Below are 23,812 nucleotides of genomic sequence, written 5' to 3' on the forward strand. Positions count from 1 at the left end.
TAGTGTTGGTCAGGACGTGAGCTGGGTGGGCATTCTATGTTGTGTGTCTGGTTTGTCTATTTCTATGTTTGGCCTGATATGGTTCTCAATCAGAGGCAGGTGTGAGTCATTGTCTCTGCACCAGTTAGGACTGTTTCGGTTTTCACGTTTATTGTTTTGTATCCTGTTCATGTTTGAGTTACCTTATTAAATTAACATGAACTCTAACCACGCTGCGTTTTGGTCCGCCTCTCCTTCCCAGGAAGAAAGCCGTTACACAGTACAGGTGCATCAAAGCTGGGACCAAGAGACTGAAAAACAGCTTCTATCTCAAGGCCATCAGACTGTTAAACAACCATCACTAACATTGAGTGGCTGCTGCCAACATACTGACTCAAATCTCTAGCCACTTTAATAATTAAAAATTGGATGTAATAAATGTATCACTAGTCACTTTAAACAATGCCACTTTATATCATGTTTACATACCCTACATTACTCATCTCATATGTATATACTGTACTCTATACCATCTACTGCCTCTTGCCTATGCAGCACGGCCATCTCTTATCCATATATTTATATGTACATATTCTTATTCACTCCTTTACACTTGTGTGTATAAGGTAGTTCTTATGAAATTGTTAGATAATATACTTGTTAGATATTATTGCACGGTCGGAACTAGAAGCACAAGCATTTCGCTACACTCGCATTAACATCTGCTAACCATGTGTGTGTCACTCAAATACTACAAATAGCAATAATATGGTTTCCCATTAGCAGGAGGGAGATCAGACATTTGCTGCCCTCTATACATCAATGAGTTTCAAACAAAATTCCACTTGATCTAGGCCTAATTCACCAACACTGTCATACGGATCATAAAAAGTTTCCGAAATTCCTGTGATGGGTAAATGATTACCATACATCCCGAACGGTATCATAGCTGCTATGAAGACCAATGTCATGACTGATTTGTCACGTGAACGTGTGATTCGTTCGAAAGCTACGCCCTATTCGGCCCCGCACCAGCCTTTCGTGAGCCTAAAGTGGCTTGTCGGTTATCTGTCACCGGCCGAACGTTTTCAGAGCAGTGGGCGGTGATGATAATGACCATATAATTCATCACCTGTTTCATCCTCTAATCCTGGAGTGTAAAACAGGGGGACATCCTGACCCTGTGAGCAGGTAATGATAAGGTAAAGTTAGGCTACATCAGCCACTGAGGCACATATTGTAAAAACACTAATAACACAACAGAGACTCTAAATAATGGAAGAATGAATAAAAGAAAGTAGGCCCACTGATTCATTTATAGACTGTTTGCTTCAATATTTAGCGTAGTGAGATGTAGGCCAGTGTTATTGTCATCAGAAATAGCCTGGTTTCCATGCTCACCCATAATAGCAATGCGGAGGGACATGGAAATAAGGTAGGCCTACAAAAAGCTTGATAAAAGCAGCCAATCGGAGAGCTCCGCAAAACGAAATAGAAGAAAACACAAGCAATACAAAGGAAGCGATAGAGAGTCTTGAGGAAGAAATAGGATCTCTGGAAAGATAACCATAAGATGCAGTGGAACCATTAGCACAAAAAGACAGTGGCATAAAAGACTAGAGTGCCAAATGTTATATTCTGCCAAGACTTTTATCACTCTGCTCATAATCCCAATGAGTCACAGTCTATCCAGGGGGAAAACACAATCTCAGTGTGCTCCGCTGTTTATTCCCAGTACAGCACCAATCTGCTCTCTGCCAACATTGTAATAAGCCAGAGCAGGTCCTCAAGCACAATAAACTATCATCGCATTATCATAAAACCCTACTGGGCAATTCTAAACTTTAGCTCCCTAAATCTCCCTTACACAAGATGAACACAATCAATTATTGAAATATGCAAATCTGGACAATTAAGGATTATGTGTGGTTTTTCGTTGAGATTCGATTCATCTCAGCGTGTCGCCAACGGGGGAAGTGAAATCAACACAGCTTCACTACTGCCATCTAATTATTTCCAACACCAAACAGCAGGCTACCTCGAACTATCTTACGTCCCCCTACAGTGTTTTGCCCGTTCTCTCTTTCTGAATAACGTTTTATTGTGTGAGACACATTTCAAAATTGAGATAATGCACCACTCGTCTCCTTTCAAGCCGTAAACAGAGGCCTTAAGACAAATTAAACTGCTGCGCATCAACAAAAGAGTACAATATAGATTCCTCTCTTCCAACCAATTAGGAGAGGACCTGACCTGACCCATAATGTCACTACAGACTAAGGATAGGATCCGTCACTGTTAGATACATAGGGAGCAAAGATCAGGAGGGTTAGGGGACGAGGTGCAAAGGGTGCATCAGGATAATGAGGCTAGCTGGCTGTAAACAGATGCTGTCAGTTTCCTAGGGTGTCAACCTCCACACCCATCGTGGACAGTCATTCACCATTCACCAATGCTCATGCATCCATTTAGTCACAATTGCTGGAATCTCTAAGGGATCCAGCTAGCTAGGACATATTCTAATCTACTGAGCATTCTTATACGTAATTCTACTGTAACATGTTTTCTGATGCAACACTTAGCGCTTAGAATAGCCTCTATCTCTATCAGATCCCACCGATGTACTCTGGTGGGCTGGAACCTGGAACTAGTCTCAGCTTTCACTCACCATATGCCTCCCTGGCATACACTGGTGCCAAAGGGAGGAAGTGATCCACTGGTCAACAAATGAGCAAACCGACCCTGACGCTCCTCAAAACCACATGAAGCCTCTATCTTTAGTACCAGACACCGGCTTCAACATCATAAGCACAGAAGAGATAAGAAAAGAGAAATCCCAATTCATTGTTGTCTAAAAAGGATATGTGAACATATTCTATGTAAGACTGGTTAAAGTTCAAATAGAGGCTAATACCACTGATGTCAACCCAACATGCTGTGATTATGGCGTCTGCCGGGCTGAGGTTGGATGACTCGTCACTGCTGGTGTTGGGTGTGGACTTCCTGATGGTGGTTTCTGGCAAACCTTTCTATCCAATCAAAATGGGTTAGGCTGGCCAAAGTTTAATTACTGTTAAACGGATGCCCCGCCTCACTTTTCTCCACACCCCGGTAAATGAATAAAATATGTGTGTCATTTGTTGGGAAACATATTCAGCTCTTTGTTTATAATTCACTGTCCGCTCTCCCTTGAGGCTTTCCCAAATGGATGTCCAAGAGAGCAAACAGCCTCAGATCACACGGTCAGATCATGTTCGAGCCTCGGATTGGACAATGAAACACACACGTTCCCCCCTCAGGCGACGTGCAGACGTTTCATTTCTCTCTCATGCAGTCATGACTGAAGCCAGGTTAAACGTGGGACGTCCCTCATTATAAACAAACAGTCTGTTAAATTGATGGTTATTGCATCATTTTCTGATCTAATAGAAGCGATTAATAGACGAAACAACAATGTAATTTAACCAACTGACTGACCAGAGATCAGGGCATTCATCAGCAAAGACACAGTGCAAGCTGATAGTATTTTGGACAACCAAATTGAAGTCAAAATGATTGATGAAATCGAAGTGTGTCAGCTGGACAGTGATTTGCGATTCATAACTTACATTTTACCGGTACTACCAGTAGTAGTAGGCCAACCGATAACACCACGACTGAATGCCTTTGAAGAGATGATGCGCCGCCAAGAACAGCAAGAATGTCCAGCAAATTACATAGCCAGTGGCACGCTCACACTTCGTGGAGATCAGCAGGTGGGGGCTTTTCCTGGCAACCAGGTGAGACAATCGAAGGAGGATACGGTGAGAAAGGGTACTGGGCTCAAATTTAGTCACGCTTGATCTATATAGATTGATGCTTCTAATTGTACATGTTATAAACAAAAATATATATATTTTGACGACGATAGGTTATACTCTATGGCTGGATTTATGTATTTTTTCCAATGCTACATTCATTTGGCAGACCTAGCGTGATTGACCCTCTTTCTACAAGGCCATGTCTATGAGAGGCCTAATCATATTTGAATTAATATTTTGTTAACGCCTAGGCTATAGAGATGCATTCAGGTAATGAACTCATTATTATGCATCAACATTTTAATTTGATTACAATTATTTATTGTCAATCATTCTTGAATTTGTTAGGCTTATATGATTAAGTAGATTAATGAACTGATAATACATTACTTAAAAAAATATATATGTAATATGATAGGGTGTCTAATAGAATGCAATATTCCATGTGAATAATGTTAATTTGTGTATTCATAATAATGAACTGAAAATCAGTCTGAAATTGAATATTTCGCCTATTGTTCATGTCCATACAGCCTAGGACAATGTGGTAAAGTACTGTTATTCCTTATCCTCCTAATGTATTTCTTATTGTTATTTTTTTGCCCGCTCGCCTCACTTTTCTGGGAGGAAAATCCATTAAAAACAGTGGATCAATTTTGTCTGGCCTTAGGTAAAGACTTAGCTTAGGAGCACTTACTGTAAGTAACTTATTCTGCAATGATTCTACCAACACCCCCCATCTTATTATGAAATCATTTTTATCTCTTACGGTACACCAAAAACCACAGTGGGAGGAAAGAGGGGGGTGTTGGGTGTAAGGCAATTCCATGATTACAGAATGATGCTGATAATCACTTTTTGACTTAAAAACGTATGCCAAACACAAACCATAACACTCTATGGACAAGAAACTACTTTTAATCATTTCAACTGAACATTTTTTATAAAACATTTACTTGAACAACATTGCAGATGCAAAGTTTGATAACAGAATGAAGGTAAAACTTCCCTCTGTTTTTTATGTGACCAGGTTTTCCTAAAACTGTTCAAATATTTACTCCGAATTAAGATTCTGTCATGCCTGCTCCCGCTCTCCCTCCCTGGCGCACAAAGGCGCCAGGATCCCCAGCAATATGCACTCCTGCCACCATCAGTATGCACACCTGCCTTTCACGCGCATCAGCACTTACTGGACTCACCTGGACCCAATCACCTCTGTCATTACCTCAACTGTATCTGTCTGTTCCCCCGCTCTGTTCCCTGCTGCAGCATTAATTGTCATATGTCCTTGTTTACCCGTGTGCTGACGCTGTTCCTGTTTTGTTGCCTGTCTGTTCCGTATTAAATGTCCACTCCCCGTACCTGCTTCTCCAGCGTTGGTCTTTACAGATTCAAAGATTTCTACAGAAAGAAGGGGGTGTCAGCTAAGATATGACACCTTGAGCTAGATGTATCATGAATAGATACAAAAGGGTAGAATAGGGTTGCAAAATTCTGATAACTTTCCCAAAATGTCCAGGTTTTTCAGAAATCCTGGTTGTAGGTTCATGGATTTCCTGCTTATTCCTTCCTGATTTCGTGAATATTCCAACCGGGACTTCTGGAAAACCTGGGAATTTTTGGAAAGTTAACAGAACCCTCGGTAGAAATATAAAATATCCTCCTTTGCATATTTGGGTATTATTCTACACACGGGCTATTCTAATGATCTCCGCCCCCAAACAAGAACACATTTGGTTTGTCCAGACCGGACCAAATATGAACCAATCATAGACGTCTATGTTTCATAACTTTTGACATCACAGTGCAGTACAGTGGAGTACAGTAAAGTATAGCATAGTAGAGTTCAGTAAAGTAGAGTATAACACAGTACAGTACATTATGGACAGTGTGCTCTGCTGTACCGTACAGTTCGATGCTACTCTACTACAGTACAGATACTGCACTGTTCTTTACTTTACAGTATTGTACTCCTCTTTAATGTGCTCTGCTGTACTGTACTGTCTAAACTTGTGAAACATAGACGTCAATGATTGCTTCAGACTTGGTCCGGACAGATCAGAACTAATCATGGATGTCTATGTTTGAGCCAAATCAAGGACCGTCTGGACTTGAGCCCAAAAATGTGGATGTTGAAATCAAGGCAAAGGCAGGCTGACCACATTTAAACTACTTTTCAATGTCCATGAACGTCCGGTGTTGGTCGGTGTTCAGTGAGTGAAGATGCTGGTTAAAGTAAATGAAAAGAAAGGGGACTCATCGATAGGTGTCAGTAAGAGCCAGGAGAGATGTGATATTAACTGGAGAGAGGGAGAGAGAGGTTATCCAGATGGTTTTCAAACTCTTGCTTTGACCACCAGATGACAGAAAGGGAAAGAAAACATATGAGCTGAACATAACAGTATGCCAGTGGAAGGGAGGACAGTAGCAGGTGACCCAACTGTGGTTTGTTACTACATTGCATTTGGAAAGTATTGAGACCACTTGACTTTTTCCACATTATGTTACGTTACAGACTTAGTCTAAAATTGAATAATAATACAAAAAATCCTCAGCAATCTACACACAATAACCCATAAAGACACAACAAAAACAGGTTTTTCGAAATTTTTGCAAAATTCTTTAAAAAAACAAGACAGAAATACCTTATTTACATACAATACTCGGAATCCCAGGTCCATACTACTTGTATAGAGAACTGATACTGTATACTTGTTGATGCGGTGGGATTGGCGTGGGGTGTGGGAGGTCCGTGGGTGGCTTTTAACTATTTCTGGGGATTCCAAATGTCTTACTCATCGTTTGAAACAAGTTTGGTCCAAATCGGATGTTAGGTACTATATATTTATTGAATATTATATGAATCCTATAAATTAAAATGGCCAATTTGGGTGCCAATCAATTAGGTGAATTTCTCATATATCAAACTATGTGTTAACAAAATAATGTTGCATGAATGCTAATGGAACGACCCTTCTACAAACTTGTATTATCCTCTCTCCTCATGAGGGGGAGAAATGTGAAAATATCTTAAATGTTCAATGCAACTTTTTTCAGCTCAATATCAAATAATTTCTGTTTGACAATTAAGTAAATTACTGTGATTGTTTTCAATAAAAATAGCAATAAAAAAAATAACAAACATAGCTTCTTAGCAAAGAGCAATTTCCCAAGCAATCATTTTTCTAGGACTGTCTGGGTGGGGAGGGGAAAACTGAAAACTACCTGTTATTGGCAGAGAGGTTTGGAACTCTCTTTCTTACTGGTCTATAAACTAATTTACCACCTGGTGATGTCACCCCTTTCCAACTGTTTAACCAGAAATCAAAACCTTTGCTTATTCCTAATATTAAGAATAGAAAATGGTTGAAAAATGTATGCCTTCATTTCTGAAAAATGTGATATGCTCCTTTGTGCTTTACATTGGTGCTCATGGGTTCATTCACACGAAAATGCCCTGTATTAAAATGAGCAAATCTGCAGGGTTAGGCTACCCAACTTGGCAAGTCCTTGTGAGCCTTTCTATAACCTATGGTAGAGCGCCACGCTTCACCAATACTGCCTGAAAGTGGGCTTTGTGAAAGATGGAAAGAGAGAGAACATGGGACAGATGGGTCATGAAGTTTTAAAGAAATGTGGAACAAGATGTCGTCTGACCCCCACAACTTCGACTGTGTTGTTGTTAACAGAGCTGACATAGTCCTCCCAAGCTTCACACTATCTGAGTGGTCCACAATGTGGCTTAAAAATGTATGTATTTTGTATTGAAACCATACCATAATAATCACCCTTCATGTTAGTTACAATGTGTTATGTCAGCTTCAATGAATGAATGCACAATTCAATGACAGCAAATATTGTGGTTCACTGTACTGTCCTTTTGTAAGTCTCCGCCTGTTATTTTGTTGTGCTGCAGCCGACATTCATTCTGCCTGTTCTAGCGCTGAGAGAACAGCAGGGACAGCTGACATTTGTACATGTTTAATAGCGGTGTGGTTAACCTTAAGTCATCTCCTCTTAAGGAGAACTGTAGGTCCAATCAAAACAATGAAGAGAGCATCCTATTAAACAGTGACGCGAGCCAGCCTGACTAACTGGAGCCATAAACCACCCATATTCCACGCACTCACACTTCTGGCATGTGTTAAATAAGGCTATGTGTAAATGATGTGATTATCTAACATATTTTATGTGTTGCATATCGCATGGTCATTATCCCAGGGGACATAATGCAATCTGGTTGATTGTTGGGGGCACTATTACTGACTCTAGGGGTAATTTTGTCTCCATGAATTATTGTAGATACAGTTGAAGTCGGAAGTTTACATACACCTTAGCCAAATACATTTAAACACAGTTTTTCACAATTCCCTGTCTTAGGTCAGTTAGGATCACCACTTTATTTTAAGAATGTGAAATGTCAAAATAATAGTAGAGAGAATGATTTATTTCAGCTTTTATTTCTTTCATCACATTCCCAGTGGGTCAGAAGTTTACATACACTCAATTAGTATTTGGTAGCATTGTCTTTCAATTGTTTAACTTGGGTCAAACGTTTCGGGTAAGCTTCCACAAGCTTCCCACAATAAGTTGAGTGAATTTTGGTGCATTCCTCCTGACAGAGCTGGTGTAACTGAGTCAGGTTTGTAGGCCTCCTTGCTCGCACACACTTTTTTTGTTCTGCCCACACATTTTCTATAGGATTGAGCTTTGTGATGGCCACTCCAATACCTTGACTTTGTTGTCCTTAAGCCATTTTGCCACAACTTTGGAAGTATGCTTGGGGTCATTGTCCATTTGGGAGACCCATATTACAACCAAGCTTTAACCTCAAGACTGATGTCTTGAGATGTTGCTTCAATATATCCACCTAATGTTCCATCCTCATGATGCCATCTATTTTGTGAAGTGCACCAGTCCCTCCTGCAGAAAAGCACCCCCACAACATGATGCTGCCAGCCCCGTGTCTCACGGTTGGGATGGTGTTCTTCGGCTTGCAAGCCTCCCCCTTTTTCCTCCAAACATAACGATGGTCATTATGGCCAAACAGTTCTATTTTTGTTTTATCAGATCAGAAGACATTTCTCCAAAAAGTATGATCTTTGTCCCCATGTGCAGTTCCAAACCATAGTCTGGCTTTTTTATGGCGGTTTTGGAGCAGTGGCTTCTTCCTTGCTGAGCGGCCTTTCAGGTTAGGTCGATATAGGACTCATTTTACTGTGGATATAGATACCTTTGTACCTGCTTCCTCCAGCATCTTCACAAGGTCCTATGCAGTTGTTCTGGGATTGATTTGCACTTTTCGCACCAAAGTACGTTCATCTCTAGGAAACAGACTGCGTCTCCTTCCTGAGCGGTATGACGGCTGCGTGGTCCCATGGTGTTTATACTTGTGTGCTATTGTTTGTACAGATGAACGTGGTACCTTCAGGCTTTTGGAAATTGCTCCCAAGGATGAACCAAACTTGTTGGGGTCTACCGCGTACCACCTACAATTCTTTTTCCTGAGGTCTTCACTGATTTCTTTTGATTTTCCCATGATGTCAAGCAAAGAGGCACAGAGTTTGAAGTTAGGCCTTGAAATACATCCGCAGGTACACCTCCAATTGACTCAAATGATGTCAATTAGCCTATCAGAAACTTCTAAAGCCATGACATAATTTTATGGAATTTTCCAAGCTGTTTAAAGGTATGGTCAACTTAGTGTATGTAAACTTCTGACCCACTGGAATACAGAGAATTATAAGTGAAATCATCTGTCTGTAAACAATTGTTGGAAGAATTACTTGTGTTATGCACAAAGTAGATGTCCTAACCGACTTGCCAAAACTATAGTTTATTAACAAGAAATGTGTGGAGTGGTTGAAAAACTAGTTTTAATGACTCGAACCTAAGTGTATGTAAACTTCCGACTTCAACTGTATTAGTAAAAACGGCCAATGGCCCACTGATAAGATCCGTCTGGTGCTGTGGTGTAGCATTGTGAAGGCATTATTAGGTGAACTGGAAACAGACCAACACAAGCCTGAGTGCCTGAAGGTGTCCCTCCACCATTCGCTACGCATCATTGAACATTAAATGCACCCCTTCTTTCCTTCCTTCCTCATACACAAAACAGCTGTGACAAGGCAGAACCAGCTTCTTCTGAATCCATTTAACAATGATGTCAGACTCCTATGCTCAGGTGGACTGACCTCCTAATAATTGAGATACTTGAATAATGAAAACGGATTGACTCCACGACGACAGATCGAAAAGAGTTTGATGCGAAAGTAAAACGGTAATGGATGAGGAGGGTGAGACTGGCTAATTACATAATGGCCAGTCTAGACTGCCTCAGCTAGTCTGCTTACACACAGATTCAATGCATTAGGCATTACATGGCGACTGAACCAGAGCCTACCTCTGCATTACACTCTCCATTACCATCTAAAGACCAGCCTCTTGTCCCGATGTGTCTGCATAACTCCTGTTTAACAACAACTCTAATTTCTGCCACGTCCCCTCTCGGCAATCCTGCTTAGCCGTGTTTCATTTCTGCACTAGAGATTACAGCTGATAGAAAACATACGGCCGCTGCTGTGGGTGAAAATAAGCAGGCCTGGGCAGAGAGTGCAGGGGGAGGGATGGAGGGAGGGGCTCCGAGTCCATGGACGACATGCCAGGCATTGGTTCGCTCCGCCACAGAGGGTCTAATGGGAGCCTGACACAGTAGGAGCAGGTTATCAGTAGACCGAGCAGCAGTACCTATAGAGATGTACAGCCCAGCCTCGCTAGCCTCCTACTGGGAAAGGAATTGAATTTACCCCTGTTTTTTAACCATCCTCACTTCTCTGACAAATTGAAAAGGGAGGCCACATATTTCAGATGTGTTAGACCAAAGAATTGCAATTTACCAACTGGTGGGAGAAATATAACAGATTCAATACTAAAGGAGATGCTGAGTAGGCTATATTCTAATCTCTGACAAGAGACACAGTACTGTTTTGCACAGGACCCCTATTGTATCACCCTCTGACATTCACAGAGATGTCGCTTTTGCTCCACTGTTCCCAGGCTTGTTTATATTATAAATAGGTGGGGATAGCACATCACAACATGGGGTGGTCTCTCCTTCTTATCTGAGTTTGCACAGGACACTGGCTGCCAGGATGGACCAGGTTGATAATGGAGGTCACTGAGGCCCAGGTTAATAGAAGGGGAAAGCATCACGGCTTGAATCTAGACACCCAGAGTGCAGGAGCCATGAAGTCTGAGTCGTGATCTAAGTCACTTTCTTGGGAGCTCTTTCACGCAATAATCTGTTTTTGTTACTCCTCAGAAAGTAGCACTTTTATACAAAAGTAGGCCTTATCCTCGGACCTCTAATAACACACTGGCTTTATCCAGGCCCTTCCTGACTAACATCAGGAAGCTGCACCTGCAACTTTCAAGCACAGTATACCACCTACCAAAACAGTCCGCAGACCCTTTCTCTAAAAGAATGCATGGGAACACTCCATCCGTATGTTAAGTTATTCATCACCAAATTTTACATAACAATCCATGGCCTAATTTAGCATGCAGGCCAGGACTCACATTTACTTTGCACAGCTAATCTATGAGAGAGAGAGGGGGGGGGGGGGGGGGGGGGAGAGATGAAGGGGAGCTAAGAAAGAGAGAAAGAGGCCAAGGGGGCTGGTCAGAGATATCAAAGCATGCACTAATCTAATCACCCCCTCTCTCTCCATACTTCACAGAGCTTGTGTTATTGTTTACTTGTTTATGCAACGCAAGGAGTGTTGAGAAGATACGCATGTCTGCACGATTTAGTCACGTTCACTTGGGAAAAGCACTTAGGGCAAAGGAAGGGAAAAAAACTGTCTGGCATTTTTCATTTTGAAAGAACAATAGAATAACTCTCTCTCCTTCTCTAGACTAAGCCTCTCTGTGTTTTTCTAACTTCTGCAGATCTTGAGTTGTAACAGATCAGCAATTCATAACCAATTAGCCTAGCTACAGTATTATCCTTAGATCCCTCTCCAGACTGTTTATATACAGTTGAAGTGGAAAGTTTACATACACTTAGGTTCGAGTCATTTAAACTCGTTTTTCAACCACTCCACAAATTTCTTGTTAACGAACTATAGTTTGGGCAAGTCGGTGAGGACATCTACTTTGTGCATGACACAAGTAATTTTCCAACAATTGTTTACAGACAGATCATTTCACTTATAATCCACTGAATCACAATTCCAGTGGGTCAGACATTTACATGCACTAAGTTGACTGTGCCTTTAGACAGCTTGGAAAATTCCAGAAAATGATGTCATGGCTTTAGAAGCTTCTGATAGGCTAATTGACATCATTTGATTCTGTTGGAAGTATACCTGTGGATGTATTTCAAGGCCTACCTTCAAACTCAGTGCCTCTTTGCTTGACATCAGGTGAAAATCAAAAGAAATCAGCCAAGACGTCAGAAAAAGAATTGTAGACCTCCACAAGTTTGGTTCATCCTTGGGAGCAATTTCCAAATGCCTGAAGGTACCACGTTCATCTGTACAAACAATAGTACACAAGTATAAACATCATGGGACCACGCAACCGTCATACCGCTCAGGAAGGAGATGCGTTCTGTCTCCTAGAGATGAACGTACTTTGGTGCGAAAAGTGCAAATCAATCCCAGAACAACAGCAAAGGACCTTGTGAAGATGCTAGAGGAAACAGGTACAAAAGTATCTATATCCACAGTAAAACGAGTCCTATATCGACATAACCTTAAAGGCCGCTCAGCAAGGAGGAAGCCACTGTCCCAAAACCGCCGTAAAAAAAGCCAGAATATGGTTGGCAACTGCACATGGGGACAAAGATCATACTTTTTGGAGAAATGTCCTCTGATCTGATGAAACAAAAATAGAACTGTTTGGCCATAATGACCATCGTTATGTTTGGAGGAAAAGGGAGAGGCTTGCAAGCCGAAGAACACCATCCCAACCGTGAAGCACGGGGGCGGCAGCATCATGTTGTGGGGGTGCTTTGTTGCAGGAGGTACTGGTGCACTTCACAAAATAGATGGCATCATGAGCATGGACAATTAGGTGGATATATTGAAGCAACATCTCAAGACATCAGTCAGGAAGTTAAAGCTTGGTCGCAAATGGGTCTTCCAAATGGACAATGACCCCAAGCATACTTCCAAAGTTGTGGCAAAATGGCTTAAGGACAACAAAGTCAAGGTATTGGAGTGGCCATCACAAAGCCCTGACCTCAATCCAATAGAAAATGTGTGGGCAGAACTAAAACAGCAAGGAGGCCTACAAACCTGACTCAGTTACACCAGCTCTGTCAGGAGGAATGGGCCAAAATTCACCCAACTTATTGTGGGAAGCTTGTGGAAGGCTACCTGACACGTTTGACCCAAGTTAAACAATTTAAAGGCAATGCTACCAAATACTAACTGAGTGTATGTAAACTTCTGAGCCACTGGGAATGTGATGAAAGAAAGAAATGCTGAAATAAATCATTCTCTCTAGTATTATTCTGACATTTCACATTCTTAAAATAAAGTGGTGATCCTAAATGACCTAAGAAAATACATTTTTACTCTGATTAAATGTCAGGAATTGTGAAACACTGAGTTTAAATGTATTTGTCTAAGGCAGTGGTTCTTAACCTGGGTTCGATCACGCTACATCGCTTGGCCTATCTGTGCTGCAGGGAATTTGGTGCGCTCAGTAGTCGACTTGTGACTGTCGTGATGGTACGTCTTGTGATTTCTTTCTTAATATTTTAATCCCTTCATACTTACTATGTCGAGCAAAAAAAGAATGTGGTCGGAGGAATATGTACAATATGGATTCACATGTATAACGGAACGTGATGGGAGTCAGCGTCCTAACTGCATGATTTGCAATGCCAAGTTGAGCAATTCTAGTCTAGCACCGGCAAAACTAAGAGAACACTTCCTTAAGCTACATGGAGATGGAAAATACAAGAACACAACGCTCGCTGAATTCAAGGTGAAGAGAGACAGATTCGATGAAAAGGCTACTCTGCCTGTTCTCAGCTTTGTACCCATCAACAAACCGATCCTCACAGCATCGTACGAAGTTGCTTACCTGATCGCAAAGCAGGGCAAACCGCACACCATTGGTGAAACACTCATAAAACCAGCTGTGTTGAAGATGGCAAATATCATGCTGGGAAAAGAGGCTGAAGTTAAGTTATCCCAAATTCTTCTTTCAAATGACACCATCAGCGACAGAATAGAGGACATGAGCAAAGACATCTTGGCTCAAGTAGTTGCAGATCTAATTTCAAGCCCGGAAAAAATTCAGCCTTCAACTCGACGAGACCACAGACGTTTCCAATCTAAGCCATGTGAAAGACGATGTGATAAAGGAATATTTTTTTATTTTGTAAGCCTCTTACAGCAACAACTAAGGCAGCCGATGTGAAGAAACTTGTGGATGACTTCTTCAAAGACAACAATCTTTCGTGGGATATGGTTTCTGCATTTTGTTTGGACGGAGCTCCAGTCATGCTGGGAATAAAGTCTGGTTTTGGTGCGCTAGTGAAAGCCGATGCACCACACATCATTGTTACGCATTGTATTCTGCACAGGCATGCGTTGGCAACAAGTATGCGTGAACTATGTGCTAACTAGTGCTCTGAAGCACCACATCTTCAGTGAGCTGTGTAAAGAAATGGGCTCTGAATTCAAGGTACTTCTGTACCATTCTAACGTTCGGTGGTTATCCCGGGGACAGGTGCTGAATCGTGTTTTTGCCGTGCGTGTGGAATTAGCTCTGTTTTTGCAAGAGCACCAACATTGTCATGCAGATTGCTTCAAAAATTCTGAGTTCATTCTCATTTTAGCGTTAATGGCTGATATCTTCGCAGCTCTCAATCATCTCAATCAAAAGATGCAGGGCGGTGGAGTCAACATCATCGAAGCGGAGGAAAACCTGAAGGCTTTTCAAAAAAAGTTACCGTTATGGAAACGACGAAAAGAGAACGATAACTTCGCAAACTTTCCCCTGCTGGACGACTGTGTAAGTAAGATCGAAGATGTATCTGGAATCTGAGACATTTCTGTTCCCGCGGAACTGAAGAAAGCAATTGCCACACACTTAGATGAGCTTGCAAAGTCTCTCGACGGATACTTCCCTACAAGAGAGTCATATCCAGCATGGGTGAGACAGCCGTTCACGTTTAGTGTTGAGACAACAAATGTCAATGATGAATACCTCGATGAAATCATTGAAATTCAGCAGAGCCAGGTTCAACAGCAACTCTTCAGAACAACAACGCTTTCAACGTGTTGGTGTCAACAAATGGTAACGTACCCTGTTATTGCTAAGAAAGCTCTGGAGATTTTCATACCGTTTGTTACAACATATCTTTGCGAGCAATCCTTTTGGAGGATGCTGGACATAAAAACGAAGAAAAGGAACAGACTTAGTTGTGAAAATGACATGAGTGCCACTTGCCACGGTGAAGCCGCGCATTTCTGAACTGGTCTCTGAAAGGCAACAGCAGAAGTCACACTGATTTGCAGTAAATATTTATTATTATGTTTTTGTTTTTGTGTGAAAATCATGTTTTGATGATTTTGTTCTTTGAACACAGTGATGTTGATGCACGGTTCATTTTGTCCACCAGTAAAATATATACCTATGTTTTGAATTTGAACAAAATCTTATTTTATTTTTCCAATTAAGGGTTCGGTGAATGCGCATACGAAACTGGTGGGGTTCAGTAACTCCAACAAGGTAAAGAACCACTGGGCTAAGGTGTATGTATACTTCCGACTTCAACTGTACGTTCCCACCTATCATAGACGAAACGATAAAATCCTGTCATTTTCTCTTCATCAGCAGAAAACAAAGCAGAGACTTGCACGGTGGGGGCTTAAAATAGATTTACAATCACGTTATGTAAGAAAACACTGACTGTGCTAAACAATATAGAAAATTCCATGGTTGATTATATAAGTACTACACTCACACATCAGTTTTGTTGCTGGGGAACCATATGTTACTGGGGTGAATTTTCACACCCAAATCACGCATGCAGCATCTCCCACAGTCAATTAAATAACTTGCCACTTGGGCAAAATACTGTATGTTTTGAAAACGGATGGGATGACAGAAGAGCTGCATGTAATTGTATGTACTTTTCCCGATGACAGAGCCCTGTTAAGGAGAAGTGAATAGTAGCCTAGACAAGGGCATATTATCCCCCAGGTGTCCATTTTCCGCACCCACGGGTCATCATAGGCACACAAGTTTAGCTTATTCTATCTTTATTCACCTGTCTTCAAATTATATTTTTTAAATCAATCATATTGTCAACTGTCTAATTACTCTGTTCTTCGCCTTGCATCATAAAAGCAACTTTATGTAGCAAAACTATTCTACTGTGTAAACACCGTCCAACTTTCTCAAGTAGGTTGCACTGTAACACGTCGTAACACAGCATTACTACACTGTAGCACATCGTCACACAGCATTACTACACTGTAGCACGTCGTCACACAGCATTACTACACTGTAGCACATCGTAACACAGCATTACTACACTGTAGCACATCGTAACACAGCATTACTACACTGTAGCACGTCGTAACACAGCATTACTACACCGTAACACATCGTAACACAGCATTACTACACTGTAACACATCGTAACACAGCATTACTACACTGTAACACATCGTAACACAGCATTACTACACTGTAACACATCGTAACACAGCATTACTACACTGTAGCACGTCGTAAAACAGCATTACTACACTGTAACACGTCGTAACACAGCATTACTACACTGTAACACATCGTAACGCAGCATTACTACACTGTAGCACGTCGTAAAACAGCATTACTACACTGTAACACGTCGTAACACAGCATTACTACACTGTAACACATCGTAACACAGCACTACTTCACTGTAACACATCGTAACACAGCATTACTACACTGTAGCACATCGTAACACAGCATGACTACACTGTAACACATCGTAACACAGCATTACTACACTGTGGCACATCGTAACACAGCATTACTACACTGTAGCACGTCGTAACACAGCATTACTACACTGTAGCACGTCGTAACACAGCATTACTACACAGTAACACGTAACGCAGCATTACTACACAGTAACACGTCATAAAACATCATTACTACACTGTAACACGTAGTAAAACAGCATTACTACACAGTAACACGTAGTAAAACAGCATTACTACACAGTAACACGTCGTAAAACAGCATTACTACACAGTAACACGTCGTAAAACAGCATTACTGCACTGTAACACGACGTAAAACAGCATTACTACACTGTAACATGTCGTAAAACAGCATTACTACACTGTAACACATCGTAACACAGCATTACTACACTGTAGCACATCGTCACACAGCATTACTACACTGTAGCACGTCGTCACACAGCATTACTACACTGTAGCACATCGTAACACAGCATTACTACACTGTAGCACGTCGTCACACAGCATTACTACACTGTAGCACGTCGTCACACAGCATTACTACACTGTAGCACATCGTAACACAGCATTACTACACTGTAGCACGTCGTAACACAGCATTACTACACTGTAACACGTCGTAACACAGCATTACTACACTGTAACACGTCGTAACACAGCATTACTACACTGTAGCACGTCGTCACACAGCATTACTACACTGTAGCACGTCGTCACACAGCATTACTACACTGTAGCACATCGTAACACAGCATTACTACACTGTAACACGTCGTAACACAGCATTACTACACTGTAACACACCTTAACACAGCATTACTACACTGTAGCACATCGTAACACAGCACTACTTCACTGTAACACATCGTAACACAGCATTACTACACTGTAGCACATCGTAACACAGCATTACTACACTGTAACACATCGTAACACAGCATTACTACACTGTAGCACGTCGTAACACAGCATTACTACACTGTAGCACGTCGTAACACAGCATTACTACACAGTAACACGTAACGCAGCATTACTACACAGTAACACGTCGTAAAACATCATTACTACACTGTAACACGTAGTAAAACAGCATTACTACACAGTAACACGTAGTAAAACAGCATTACTACACAGTAACACGTCGTAAAACAGCATTACTACACAGTAACACGTCGTAAAACAGCATTACTGCACTGTAACATGACGTAAAACAGCATTACTACACTGTAACACGTCGTAAAACAGCATTACTACACTGTAACACATCGTAACACAGCATTACTACACTGTAACACATCGTAACACAGCATTACTACACTGTAACACATCGTAACACAGCATTACTACACTGTAACACATCGTAACACAGCATTACTACACTGTAGCACGTCGTAAAACAGCATTACTACACTGTAACACGTCGTAACACAGCATTACTACACTGTAACACATCGTAACACAGCATTACTACACTGTAGCACGTCGTAGCACAGCATTACTACACTGTAACATGTCGTAACACAGCATTACTACACTGTAACACATCGTAACACAGCATTACTACACTGTAGCACATCGTAACACAGTACTACTTCACTGTAACACATCGTAACACAGCATTACTACACTGTAGCACATCGTAACACAGCATTACTACACTGTAACACATCGTAACACAGCATTACTACACTGTAGCACATCGTAACACAGCATTGCTACACTGTAGCACATCTTAACACAGCATTACTACACTGTAGCACATCGTAAAACAGCATTACTACACTGTAGCACATCGTAAAACAGCATTACTACACTGTAGCACATCGTAAAACAGCATTACTACACTGTAGCACATCGTAAAACGGCATTACTACACTGTAGCACATCGTAAAACAGCATTACTACACTGTAGCACGTCGTAACACAGCATTACTACACTGTAACACGTCGTAACACAGCATTACTACACTGTAGCACGTCGTCACACAGCATTACTACACTGTAGCACGTCGTCACACAGCATTACTACACTGTAGCACATCGTAACACAGCATTACTACACTGTAGCACATCGTAACACAGCATTACTACACTGTAACACGTCGTCACACAGCATTACTACACTGTAGCACGTCGTCACACAGCATTACTACACTGTAGCACGTCGTCACACAGCATTACTACACTGTAGTACATCGTAACACAGCATTACTACACTGTAGCACGTCGTAACACAGCATTACTACACTGTAACACATCGTAACACAGCATTACTACACTGTAACACATCGTAACACAGCATTACTACACTGTAACACATCGTAACACAGCATTACTACACTGTAACACATCATAACACAGCATTACTACACTGTAGCACGTCGTAACACAGCATTACTACACAGTAACACGTAACGCAGCATTACTACACAGTAACACGTCGTAAAACATCATTACTACACTGTAACACGTAGTAAAACAGCATTACTACACAGTAACACGTAGTAAAACAGCATTACTACACTGTAACACGACGTAAAACAGCATTACTACACTGTAACACGTCGTAACACAGCATTACTACACTGTAACACGTCGTAACACAGCATTACTACACTGTAACACATCGTAAAACAGCATTACTACACTGTAACACGTCGTAAAACAGCATTACTACACTGTAACACGACGTAAAACAGCATTGCTACACAGTAACACGACGTAAAACAGCATTACTACACTGTAACACGACGTAACACAGCATTACTACACTGTAACACGTCGTAAAACATCATTACTACACTGTAACACGTAGTAAAACAGCATTACTACACAGTAACACGTAGTAAAACAGCATTACTACACAGTAACACGTCGTAAAACAGCATTACTACACAGTAACACGTCGTAAAACAGCATTACTGCACTGTAACATGACGTAAAACAGCATTACTACACTGTAACACGTCGTAAAACAGCATTACTACACTGTAACACATCGTAACACAGCATTACTACACTGTAACACATCGTAACACAGCATTACTACACTGTAACACATCGTAACACAGCATTACTACACTGTAACACATCGTAACACAGCATTACTACACTGTAGCACGTCGTAAAACAGCATTACTACACTGTAACACGTCGTAACACAGCATTACTACACTGTAACACATCGTAACACAGCATTACTACACTGTAGCACGTCGTAGCACAGCATTACTACACTGTAACACGTCGTAACACAGCATTACTACACTGTAACACATCGTAACACAGCATTACTACACTGTAGCACATCGTAACACAGTACTACTTCACTGTAACACATCGTAACACAGCATTACTACACTGTAGCACATCGTAACACAGCATTACTACACTGTAACACATCGTAACACAGCATTACTACACTGTAGCACATCGTAACACAGCATTGCTACACTGTAGCACATCTTAACACAGCATTACTACACTGTAGCACATCGTAAAACAGCATTACTACACTGTAGCACATCGTAAAACAGCATTACTACACTGTAGCACATCGTAAAACAGCATTACTACACTGTAGCACATCGTAAAACGGCATTACTACACTGTAGCACATCGTAAAACAGCATTACTACACTGTAGCACATCGTAAAACGGCATTACTACACTGTAGCACATCGTAAAACAGCATTACTACACTGTAGCACGTCGTAACACAGCATTACTACACTGTAACACGTCGTAACACAGCATTACTACACTGTAGCACGTCGTCACACAGCATTACTACACTGTAGCACGTCGTCACACAGCATTACTACACTGTAGCACATCGTAACACAGCATTACTACACTGTAGCACATCGTAACACAGCATTACTACACTGTAACACGTCGTCACACAGCATTACTACACTGTAGCACGTCGTCACACAGCATTACTACACTGTAGCACGTCGTCACACAGCATTACTACACTGTAGCACATCGTAACACAGCATTACTACACTGTAGCACGTCGTAACACAGCATTACTACACTGTAACACATCGTAACACAGCATTACTACACTGTAACACATCGTAACACAGCATTACCACACTGTAACACATCGTAACACAGCATTACTACACTGTAACACATCATAACACAGCATTACTACACTGTAGCACGTCGTAACACAGCATTACTACACAGTAACACGTAACGCAGCATTACTACACAGTAACACGTCGTAAAACATCATTACTACACTGTAACACGTAGTAAAACAGCATTACTACACAGTAACACGTAGTAAAACAGCATTACTACACTGTAACACGACGTAAAACAGCATTACTACACTGTAACACGTCGTAACACAGCATTACTACACTGTAACACGTCGTAACACAGCATTACTACACTGTAACACGTCGTAAAACAGCATTACTACACTGTAACACGTCGTAAAACAGCATTACTACACTGTAACACGACGTAAAACAGCATTGCTACACAGTAACACGACGTAAAACAGCATTACTACACTGTAACACGACGTAACACAGCATTACTACACTGTAACACGACGTAACACAGCATTACTACACAGTAACACGTCGTAAAACAGCATTACTACACTGTGACACGACGTAAAACAGCATTACTACACTGTAACACGTCGTAAAACAGCATTACTACACTGTAACACGACGTAACACAGCATTACTACACTGTAACACGTCGTAAAACAGCATTACTACACTGTAACACGATGTAAAACAGCAACTGAGTCTGAGACGGAGAGGCGGGTTGACAAGACAAGAGAAACTATTTCCATGCTTATCCACGTACCTTGATTAGTACGTGTTCATAACACCAAGTACCATATAGAATGCATTAGCTATATCTAAATCAACAACGCTTGCCGAGTTGCGGAGTAGATGCAGCTAACAATTTAGCTGTAAATCACTCCTTTTCCTGGATCCAGGACTTCCTGACAGGCAGACTCCAGGTGGTGAGGGTAGGCAACACACCTCCGCCACGCTGACCCTCAACATGGGGGGCCCCCAGGGGTGCATGCTTAGTCCCGTATTGTCCTCTATGTACACCCACAACTGCTTGGCCACACACAACTCCAGCACCATCATTAATCACTAATTGATGTAGTTCTGTCCTTAAACTGTTCTTATCTATCAATGTTGTGTATTATGTCATGTTTCATGTTTTGTGTGGACCCCAGGAAAAGTAGCTACTTTTGCAACAGCTAATGGGGATCCCAATAAAATACCAAAAATACCAAGTTTTCCGATGGCACGACAGTGGTGGGCCTGATTGCCGACGAGACAGCCTACAGGGAAGAGGTTAGAGCCCTGCCAGAGTGGCCTCTAAAGTTGATTGTGGACTACAGGAAACAGGAGGGGGAGCACGCCACTTGCCATCGACGGAGCTGCAGTGGAGAGGGTCAAAAGCTTCAAGTTCCTCGGTGTGCACATCACATATGACCTGACATGGTCCAATCACACCACTACCGCTGTGAAGAAGGCGCAACGGTGCCTCTTCAACCTCAGGCGACTGAAGACACTTGGCATGGGCCCAATGGGTCCTCAAGAAGTTCTACAGCTGCACAATCGAGAGCATCTTGACCGGCTGCATCACTGTTTGGTACGGCAACTGCACCGCCCTCAACCATAATGTTCTACAAAGGATGGTGAGGACGGCCCATCACTCGAGCCCCCTGCCCTCTGGGACATGTACTCCAGGTGGTGTCTGAGAAAGGCCCGAAAGATTGTCAAGGAGTCCTGTCACCCGAGCCACGGACTGTTCACTCTGTTACCATCTGGCAAGTGGCATCGTAGCATTGGGTCTCGGACCAACAGGCTCCAAGACAGCTACTACCAACAGGCCATCAGACTGCTGAACAGCTAACCTTAGATGTCTACCTGTACAGATATGCACCTACAGAGACTATTTGCACCTCAGAGACTATCTGCACCTTAGAGATGATTTGCACTGACTACCAACACATTGAACCCTTACTCACAAACTTACACACATGCACCCACACATACTCAGAGCTCTCTCTCTCTCTCTCTCTCTCTCTCTCTCACACACACACACACACACACAGTCAACCCTGCTGTTCTATTTATTCCACAGCGTGATATGAAGACACTACCCACTTTATATGTATAAATACCGTGTAATACAGTCCAGTATTACTAGGCATACTATATTATTGTTATTGACTAATGTACTGCATTGTTGAGGGAGCTAGCACACAAGCATTTCGCTGCACATTTTATATCTGCTGTAAACGGCGTGTGCGACTAATAACGTTTGATTTGATTTCAACTGGTAAACGCCGTTGGAGATGATCTGTATCAATGCTAACACACCGTGCACGCAAGTTAAATATCTGGTAGAAGCAAACAACGTACAAGGTATGGCGTGCATGTGGCTGCGTGTGCGCAGTCTAAATAATCAAGAGAGACCGTTAGATAACGAAGTCGAAATCCAATGTGCTGTGGTCACGGTGCAGACAGACCATCCTCTTGCAACGCATCCCTATGGTGAACGTCACTCTCAATGTATCACAGGACTGGCGTGCATTTAGCCTACACGCGATTGCAGCCTGTATTTGTCCATGTTCCATAACTTAAGTCGTGTTCTAAATTGGTAATTTTATCTAAATCCTTCCAATTTCTCATTTGGTATCAAGTTTGTGGACAGCCGACTTACCTTTTCAACCCCGCTGTTGCCTTGTCCCTTGTCCTGAGGGACTTGAGTGAAACGCTCTGCCGCTAAACCCCAGTCAAACCTCCTCTAGCGTCACCCTGCGCTGCAGCCAAGGCAACCAAATGCTCGCGATATTTTGGCTTGCGTATTGAGAGGTGATATCCAAGTGTTTGGCACAGAGGGACGGACTGAGAAGGAAAAAAGGGGACACTGACTGATGATTTTATTTCACATTTTTAAGGTGTTTGTCACAGGTACAGTTCCTTTGAAATTCATCCCTGTTACATCACTGTCTTCCAT

At 41.8% G+C, this 23,812-nt stretch overlaps 1 protein-coding gene across 4 annotated transcripts in view; it reads right to left on the bottom strand.

Annotated features, from left to right (window-relative positions):
* LOC109889868 (inactive ubiquitin carboxyl-terminal hydrolase 54) overlaps positions 1-23,604 on the bottom strand; it is a 121,231-nt gene extending 97,627 nt beyond the window's left edge. For all 4 annotated transcript variants that reach the window (XR_004209830.1, XM_031823422.1, XM_031823423.1 and 1 more), the window contains exon 1: positions 23,516-23,604. The gene's annotated coding sequence lies outside the window, so the exon portion shown is untranslated. The remainder of the gene's footprint in view (positions 1-23,515) is intronic.
* Positions 23,605-23,812: the final 208 nt, after the last annotated feature.

This window comes from Oncorhynchus kisutch, linkage group LG4 (genome assembly GCF_002021735.2).
Source record: "Oncorhynchus kisutch isolate 150728-3 linkage group LG4, Okis_V2, whole genome shotgun sequence".
Lineage (NCBI taxonomy): Eukaryota > Metazoa > Chordata > Actinopteri > Salmoniformes > Salmonidae > Oncorhynchus > Oncorhynchus kisutch.